Below are 10000 nucleotides of genomic sequence, written 5' to 3'. Positions count from 1 at the left end.
AACACTTCAAAGCACCAGCATCCTCGCGATTGTAAACATGAAAATTAAAGTCTCCAGTAATTATCAGGTTGCAAGGCGAAGCCGCAAGATTCTCGAGTAGAATAGAAAAGTCATCGCAGAAGATGCCGACAGAGAGTTTGCTTTTCTTTGAGGGCGGAGGTCGATATACGGTAACAAAGCGCATTGACGACGTAGAAGTAGAAATAGATATATCCATGTACTCAAAAGCATTAAACAGAGCGATCTCATTTTGTTTAATATTTATCCCTTTCCTCAAGAAGAAACCTACACCACCACCACGCATTTCTCTAGGTAGATGAATGAAGTTGAAGTCCTGAAGGGAGTTTATAATATTAGCCAGATTTGGGTCAGAGATATTGTGAGTCAGTAGTGAGCCAGGTTTCAACCACAGCTAATATGTCGATCCTCTTAGATATAACCAGGTCACACACAGATGATGCCTTTTTGTTCAGAGAACGGATATTCCAAGTTGCGAACTTTAAGTATGGTGCCCGATCAGATGTTTTCTTGGCAATGTTTACATGGACAAGGTTGGATGAATTCCATGGCGTGATGTAATCCGAACAGAAAGGTGTTGCTCTTTGTTCCTAGAATCCTTAGCCGTGACAATGATATGCAAATCTGGAGGAGTTGAGCAAGCCGAAATGCAATCTATTAGGTTTGAAGAGTTTCGATCCCTAATAAATCTCTGAAACCCCTTGTTCTCCTGTTCGAAGAAATCCGCGTTTTAATGGTGCTTTGTACTGATTGATGCCACTGGATGCTAGAATGCAAGGGTGGGTTGACAGATAAGCCATCTTGTTGTAAGTCACTGCAAGATCTTGTGTTGACTCTGATATGCAAATCTGGAGAAGTTGAGCAAGCCGAAATGCAATCTATTAGGTTATTAAAATTTCACTACCTAATAAAACTTCTGAAAACCCTTGTTCTCCTGTTTGAAGAAATCCGCGTTTTAAAAGGAAAATACGGAGTACCACATTAAAAGGCGGCATTCGGTAGGCACAGTTGTACTAAACGTGTTTATGCCAAACGTTTTCAATATTTTGAAGTATAAATGTTCCCCATTTTTCAGTAAAGGATATAAACGTTAAAAGTTGTTTCAAGGTCACGTGACCAAAATGCGATGCAAAATATTTTGGTAATTTAATAACAACACCAATAAAAAACTTTCCGCTAAGTTTCAGTGGACATTGGACAAATGCTTCCCTTCAAATAAAAATATGCATAATAATTAGATTGGTCAAGCCTTAATATATACACTTGAGCAGTCTTATGAAATCCGAGTATCTCGAGATGTGCAGAACGTATGAGCAATAACAATAGTAGGCACCGTCCTTAATTCTTTTAAGATATCCTGGCAGTGTTGAGATATAATCGCCATTCGCCTCCTTTGCAGCGATGAACTTTTTTAGGTCATATGAGACAAATATTGTTCCATTTTGTTTCCCCGCTGAATGAATTAAGGTTAAACGGAACGCAAGTCAACGATGGTACAACTATGCTCGCTCAAAATTCAAGAATTGAAGCAGGAATTTTATCCAGCCCGGTTGTCTTAATGCGTAGAGTCACGGTTACAAAACAGCTTACCCCTTAGATCAGCGACTACTCCATCATGGAATATTCTCCACAATACTGAAAGTAGGCTGAGGCGGTTCGACTGAATTGCGACAACAGAACATACGTTTGATTTCAAGACGAATAAATTATCTTTTTTGATCAATGCGTACACGACGAAATTAACGCTGGAGTTTAAATGGACGAACAAGTAAGCTACTTTTATGAGAACGGTTCAATAGAGCAAAGCCTGTAGGTAAAGCAAAACAATAAAGAGACACTAAGGCTGTTACAAAGACGGAACAAATAACGAGATAACGGCTTCGAAATTTCAGCTCCTTTGGTTTGTAGTTGTGATTTATGTCAACCGCTTGGGTGGTTATTTGCTTGGATACTTTTCGTGAAATAAAGACAACACGAAGATAAATAAAAATTAGTACAAGGCAAGAAACAATGCCGAATAAAACAACCACAGCCATTAGATAATATTTTTCGATCTTCTGTTGAAAGTGATCGTTTTCAAACCAAAGGAGGCGAACAAATGTTGCAGCGAACGAGGAACTCCAGGCTATGGCCACCATTGCAATTACTCGCACGGTTGTCAACAACGATGCATACCTCAGGGAGTGCACAATACAATGACCAATGTATCTGTCGATTGTCATGGCCCAAAGGTTCGTTGTTGAAGAAAACAGCAGAAAGTTATAAAATACAATCTGCAAGTACCAGGTCGCATCGAAAATAAAACTTGCATGCAAATTCACAGGGGCACCCAACGGATCTGTTCCTCACTTTATCTGTTCCCCAGAGGAATCTTGCTGGCTGGCAAAAATACAGGTGTTCCGATGAGCTGGCTGGGAAATTTATCATTGATAGAGGTTTTGCCTGGGAATTACTGACTTTTTCTAGCATGTCAACCCGAGCTGGCTGTAGAAACTCTGAAGACTGAGAACGACAAACGACGGCTGGTCAGAGTGATTGCGCTTGCGGAAAAAACCTGTGTCGGTTTTCTTCGGTCGTTTGTTAAAAGCGCGCGGAGGTTTCACAGATCGACGAACACGGATTGTGCTGTTTTCCTCATTTACATGTAAGATTAATTTCCATTGTTATTTTATCTGTATGCTGAGAGTCTCGTGATGTTCTTCTACACTGAATTGAAATGAACAGTGTGAATTTAACAGTATTAACTTGTATTTTCATTCACAGTCGACCAGAGTTTCGACGGTGTACAATGTGTTTGGTGTTAGCGTTTTCGGAGGTATAAGACTTCCTAATGTAGTTGTTTTAATGCTTTTTTTCGGTTATCTGTATTAGTCAAGTGCGTGATGATCTTTTACAGTTGAAGCGAATTGAGCCAACGATCGAATTGTAAAAAATTGACAGCAGTACGTATTTTTTTTATTCGTGTAGGCAGCCACGGGATCAACCAGGTGCTTTCCTCAAACACAAGGTAAAAATCAAGAAAAATTCGCACTTATTTTAATTTAGTTTATTTCGCTAGAAAGACGATTTATTACTCTCGAGAACTCCTGCGAAGAGATCCTTTTGTAAGAACCTGTTGGCAGATATTTGGCATAATTATACAAAACCCTGTTCAAGCAGGTTCTATAATTATGTGAGTAACAGTTAAATTGCAATAAACACTTTATCCAAGGAGTTTGACTTTGAGATCGCAAATATTTATTTTTCTGGCAATCAGTACCTATATCTCCTACATACAAATTAGGACCTTGTCAACAATCCACTTTAAGCCTGCATCCAAGCATCCCTATTTTGCCAGACAAAAAATATATATATGTTCGTATATGCAGGCTTTTATTATTGTTTTTTTTTTCTCTGACTAAGAAAACTTTGTTGGTTTTGGTCAGACTGTGGTTTTAATTGTGAGAATGCTTCTGATGATCAGCTGTTTGTATTGGGTAGAGTGCTTAATTAAGACATAGTTAGTCTATTGTTCTTACAATGTATGATTGTGTCAGCAATAACTGTTGTCATCAACACATACATTGACAAAACAATTATTTGTTATTGTGACCAACAGCACTAATTCTTTTTTACTTGGCAGATTGTTTACTTTTCCTTTTCAACAATCACAAATTATCTTTAGTCATACTTTGTCTCTGTACAAAGCCAAACTGAGTTAGGCTTGTGACGATGGCCAGTCATTGTTTGTTCATTCTTACGACCATCTCTCTTCCATCAGGTTGAGTTAGGCTTGTGACCATGGCCATTCATTGTTTGTTCATTCTTACGACCATCTCTCTTCCATCAGGTGACGATGGCCATTCATTGTTTGTTCATTCTTACGACCCTCTCTCTTCCATCAGGTTGAGTTAGGCTTGTGACGATGGCCATTCATTGTTTGTTCATTCTTACGACCATCTCTCTTCCATCAGGTTGAGTTAGGCTTGTGACGATGGCCATTCATTGTTTGTTCATTCTTACGACCATCTCTCTTCCATCAGGTTGAGTTAGGCTTGTGACGATGGCCATTCATTGTTTGTTCATTCTTACGACCATCTCTCTTCCATCAGGTTGAGTTAGGCTTGTGACGATGGCCATTCATTGTTTGTTCATTCTTACGACCATCTCTCTTCCATCAGGTTGAGTTAGGCTTGTGACGATGGCCATTCATTGTTTGTTCATTCTTACGACCATCTCTCTTCCGTCAGGTTGAGTTAGGCTTGTGACGATGGGCGTTCTTTGTTTGTTCATTCTTACGACTCTCTCTCTTCCCTCAGGTTGAGTTAGGCTTGTGACGATGGCCATTCATTGTTTGTTCATTCTTACGACCATCTCTCTTCCGTCAGGTTGAGTTTAAGGCTTGTGATGATGGCCATTCATTGTTTGTTCATTCTTACGACCATCTCTCTTCCGTCAGGTTGAGTTAGGCCTGTGACGATGGGCATTCTTTGTTTGTTCATTCTTATGACTCTCTCTCTTCCGTCAGGTTGAGTTAGGGCATTCATGGTTTGCACTGAGAACTTTGTTTCCTTTTTGGCCCTCTATTCAGTTGTCTATTAAGTTTCAATTCTCCTTTAATGTGAATGGCTGCAAATCCGTGTCATTGGGAGGAAGATGCTCAACAGTTGTTCAGTCATGGTAACATTTTAAATTTTATTAAAATAATTTATGGCATGGAGAAAGTCCATTCAATTTGGCCAGTTTAAGTGCTAGACCTATATGGCCTGCAGAAATTTTACTGATCTTGTTATCCATCCAGCTCAAGATGTGACTGTCATATTTGGCGAGTCAAGGGAATTTTTTTTCAATTTTTCAGTTGATCTGGAAAGATATATAGCTAAATATGTTGACTGCTCTGCACCATGATGACAAATAGATCTTATTACCTCAAGCTGTTTTTTTTTGCCAATCCGCAAAGACATTCATGATAAATAAACATGTTTCAACTTAAGCGTAAGGTTTCTGCATCTAAGAATTACAGGGGCTTGAGTCTACTTTTTACAAATACTAACAATCACAGGTTGCCTACATAATGTGTTTGACCCTTGGTATTATTGAATTTAGAAGCAATGTATGAGAATAGCAAAAAGTTCCATATTATTGTACAATTCTGGGATAAATATTTGCATATAAGATGAGAATAAACAAACCTTCATCCGAAATGTTCTGCTGTGTCGTTATTGTGGCTGCTTGTGGGAAATTTAGCGATTTCAAGGACGTGTGTTGCTCTGGTAAAAATTGCTACAATTTGCCATTTTCAGCCATAATAACAACAGCACAAGATCATTTCAGATAGTTTATCCTCTTCTTGTGTAAATATTTATTGCAGAATAGTACAATAATAACTTTTTGCTATTCTCATACATTGCTTCTAAATTCACCCTTTGTGTGGGTCCCCTGTGATAACAATGATTAGTGAGTCCATAGCTAGATCTGAAAACTCAATCAGCATTACTGCTGGCTCTACTCAATTAATATTGGTCTCTAATTTATTTCCTTTTTAATTATTTTTCAGGCTACCATGGAAATAGCAAGGAATAGGACATTAGCAATTGTGTAACTGAAGAGATGAATAAAAATGTAAAATGAAGAGCTATTTCAAGGTTCCAGTTGTTCTACCTTATTGCAGACAAAATTATACAGGTTTATCCTAGCAAGTATTTTATTGCTTTTGTGTACAATGGTGCTAGGTATTATGAATTCTGTGCTCGCTTTCCAAGGTGACAAAAGGCTCCTAAAATACATGTACTGCTCGAGACAGCAGTACATGTAGAGTATCATACTAACACAAGAACTACAGCTGTGTGTTTCACATTATCGTTCCATTATCATTATCAATATAGGTATTGTTATTGTTATCATCATCATCATTATTATTATTAGTAGTAGTAGTAGTATTATTCCTTTCATTTATATAATTATATATATATATTAATATGTTAATTAATTAATTAATTAATTTAATTCCTGGCTGGGAAATAAAATAAATTTGATCAGCTGGCTGGGAAACCAACCAATTTTATCTAGCTGGCTGGGAAATTTCTTGTGTGTCTTGCTGGGAAAAAGGAACAGATAATTTTTTCCCAGCAACACTGAAAAACACCTGAAAATGCCTTAATAACATTTATTTTCATTAACTGGGGTATAATAATACATTTTACAACAAATTGGTCGTTGGGTGCCCCTGAATTCACTTGGTGTGACAAACAAACCGATGCAAAAGTTTGCAATCGCCAAGGATAGAACGGACCAGTTACTGGTTACTCGCAGATGCCGTCTGCCAGTCATAAAATAAATGAGGAGACGGCCGTTTCCAGTGATTGTCAGCACAGCGATGATACCACGGATGATTGAATACCAAGTATCCAATAGTTCCGTTAAAATACCACTACTGGAACTTAGAGTATGGTTGCTGGTACTGTCCGCCATACTTCTCCATACGAAGGCCTTTGCTGTGAAGTACCGGGTTGCTTTATGTAATATTCCTTGCTCAAAGAAGAAGACACCTGACAGCTGTATTAAGTGCTCGCCAAACCTAAATTTGCTTCAGACAGGTGGGGGATAAACTTTTTTCCTTTCAAGCCATTGTAAATATCCCTTCAATACGCTGAAGCGTTCATAATGTTGTCAACCTTTGCCGTTCGATGAAGGACCTAATTTTAACGAGGATTTAATTAAACCGTATGCCTGTATACAGTATATCGGAAGGAACTGATAACTTTCCTTCGTTTCTGCAATTTCGCTTTCACTTTCCAATGAAGGCTTTTCTGTATTGTAAATACAAACAAGATGTACTTTTGCCCGGAAATTAAAAACAGCAAATTAAACTGGGAACTATTTGTTTCCATTATATGAGGAATCGTAAATCTCTGCCTGGATTGGTCAAAAAGAAATTTTTGTTTAAACATACGGTGCACAGCTGATTACATCAACTAAGGCTCGCATTTCTAGAATTAAAGTTTTTCAGTTAGAAAAATCACAGGGAAAATTTTAACTTTAACTTTTTAATGAAATTGTCGTAAAAAAAAGGGTAAGAATGAAGGAAGCTTTTCACGGTGCAAATTTGCAGTCAGAAAAAGACCAGTAAGTTGATTGTATATTTCGTCTGTATATCCTGGATAAAATAATGTGTTGTTTGAGATAAAGGGCCTGTGACTTTAGTTTGTTATGCCGATGCATCCAAAGTTTAGAGACGATTTGGCTTAAGTTTAATTCCGGTCGACAAAAAAAAGGAAAAAAAGGATAAACATAGTGGAGTGTCAACGTTTCGATAAAAGACATAACCTTATCGGACAAAGGATTTTCCAAACGGGTATCAAGATGTTCATATTTTATATGCTATAACATTGGATTCTACATTTGAGCTCTGATCTGGGGAAAATACCAAGAGTTGTTGTTCAGCACGAGGCAGGTGGAAAGACCCAGCTCTGATCGAAAGCCTTAAAACGCGCTCAACAAATTTTTTTTAAACTTATTTCGTCTTAACTTTTATCGCTCTCAGCTTTTAACTTTACTAGACAAAGTGTTACCGATTTCGGAAATGAAATGGATATTCTTAGCGAAATACTCCAAGACATCTGTCGCATCCAGCCTCATAGCGTTAATCATCGCGTCACAAGTATATGGTCTCCATGGAAGAGAATCGAAAATCGTTATTTCTTTTGTTAGTATATACAACACCTCAGTAGTACGTTTTACTCTGCCGACTGTCAGGTGATTAGAAATTGAATATTATTCACCTCCGATCAAATGGATGCCAAATGTAGGCTCCCTTGGTCGGAATCATTTTATTTCGTCAGTACGTAATGAACGGGATTTGGTCTTTCACGTGTGAGACTAGACGCTCCGTGAGCGTACACTGGGTTGCCTGTGGTACGTGTTACACAAAAACAGAAGGCACTGAGTTGGGTAGTATTGAACTGCAGCGTTCCCGTTAATTTTTTCAAGTGAGGGGGGATGGGGGGAGGGGGGGGGGGGCGGTCATTAAGACCATTTGAGAGGTCAGCCAGACGTCGTGCTACCAAAGGTTCTTTGCCTCACACGTTCATTCACACGTTAAATTATTTTGTAATGTCCTGTCCCATTTTGAGGTCTTTTCTTTTTTTAAGCTTTGGTAATAAATTCAGTTCAAAGATAAAAAGACACGCTCTTGATTGAAACTTACTCGTTTCTTCTTTAAAGGGGCTATGTCACGCAAATTGATATAATTCCATGATTCGCAAAATGCCCAAAAAGTAGAATGAAACATTGCAATAACCACTTAAAACTGTTGAACGACATAAAAGAAATACTGCAAAAGGAAAGAGAAGCACGGATGAACGTAAATGGAGTCGGCCTTAACATTGATAGGTGCATTACATTTGGGTAATCTTGAGAAAGGTCGGCACGACGTTTTTCAAGTTTATGAGAAATCGCCTGGATAAAGGTCGTCTTTTTTCTCAGAATCATTTAGTTTGTGATGCAACGATAATTTTATCGGTAAAGGAATTCCTCATTACCATTTTCGAGTTTTGAACTCGTGATTAACTAAATATTTTCCCGCAACACCCTAAAATAACGTGACATAGCCCCTTTAAATGAAATAGTCTGCAAAAAAACTAACTGAAAATTACTGTGACGGACGCTTTCCTGCATGTCATGCATGCATGTTTGCACTAAGCAATCGTTTATGCCAAACACTAAGAAAGGACTGAACATGTTGTTTCCACTTCATAATTCCTCTTCTTTTCAGTAATCTGATGACAGGTAAAATTTTTCTTTGGTTTTACGTTTGCAGCAAATAGTATCGCAAAAGCTGGGAGTTACCGGTTTAGCACTTTTATTTTGCTGGGTTTAATTTTTGCAGATTTTTCGGATGATACTTGATCCGCAAAAATAAGTTCCAGCAGAAAAAAGAACAGCATAAATTTACTCTCGTTAATACAACTAAAAATGCCTTTTAATCCACATGCGATGGGGTAAAAAAGATCGTTTATTTTGATATTTGCATTGACAATTGCATGGAGCTTGCTACAAACAAAACGAAACGATAAAAGGTTAAGTCAATACTTTCCAGTATCTGAGGCATAAGAAACGAACTCAAAGCAGGCAATAAAAAGGTCACCATTTTCTAAGGGACAGTAAAATTTCTGCAGTCTCGTCTCTGACTTCTATGAATCAAGGGAAGGTCACGATGTTATGTCAAAAGGAAGAAATTGACCACTTGCTAGGCAACCACAAGGGTGCACGTGATCACCTTGGGTCAAGGTTCTTGTTTACATTGAATGAACTACAGGGAACAATGTTAATCGTTCGTCGCTTTCAGAGTTTATCAACGTAATTTTTAGCTGACACTTCCGTGTTTCCTTTTTCAATTTTGTTGCAATATTCAATTAAATATTTACAATTCGCCTGTTGGGTCGGGAAGCAATCTTGTCTGGAGCAATGTTGATACATCCCATCACTGACGAACCAAGACAAAAAATGGACAACAAGCTTTCTTAGTCAAATTTCAAATTGTTTTTATTACCTGAAGAAAGTAAAATATTAACGAGAACTCGACGAAGAGGTAAATGCGACCAAATTTCTTGAGTGTGTTTATTTCAAGCTTATTATACAAATTTTTGACAGATAATATTAAAGTACATGTCAAAAAATATTCAAAAAGGTCGTTAAAAAGCTTTATTTTTGGCCGTTCGTTTGAACGAAAAATGCCAGAAAAACCTTTTCCAACGTAAATTTTATTGAAACAAACAAAAAATCCCCTTTCTATTTTAATTGCGTGCGTGCAAACAAGAAGCACAATCCGTGATTAAATAAACTTCAGATCAAACCCTTTTCGTAAGAACCTTTTCAGTGAATAACAAAGCACAAGATAGACAATAAGCTTTCTTTCTAATAATTCTTTACTATCACATTTTCAATTATTTTTTACCTGAAAACTGTGCAGAGTGGAGTACAAATAAATGTAAATTACCAGACA

General features: G+C 37.6%; 1 long non-coding RNA gene and 1 pseudogene across 1 annotated transcript; one reads left to right on the top strand and one right to left on the bottom strand.

Moving 5' to 3' along the window:
* Window positions 1-1013, bottom strand: part of LOC137984563 (uncharacterized) — an 11898-nt pseudogene extending 10885 nt beyond the window's left edge.
* Window positions 1014-2313: 1300 nt separating this feature from the next.
* On the top strand, window positions 2314-5629 carry LOC137984842 (uncharacterized). The gene is made up of 5 exons (XR_011119189.1): window positions 2314-2662; window positions 2782-2833; window positions 2986-3025; window positions 4589-4677; window positions 5555-5629. It is a non-coding gene; the product is annotated as an uncharacterized lncRNA (long non-coding RNA).
* The last annotated feature ends 4371 nt before the right edge of the window (window positions 5630-10000 follow it).

The sequence above is a fragment of the Montipora foliosa genome, chromosome 14 (assembly GCF_036669935.1).
Source record: "Montipora foliosa isolate CH-2021 chromosome 14, ASM3666993v2, whole genome shotgun sequence".
Classification (NCBI taxonomy): Eukaryota; Metazoa; Cnidaria; class Anthozoa; order Scleractinia; family Acroporidae; genus Montipora; species Montipora foliosa.
The sequence above is the reverse complement of the archived record's forward strand: the minus strand, read 5'-3'. Positions and strand labels throughout refer to the sequence as shown.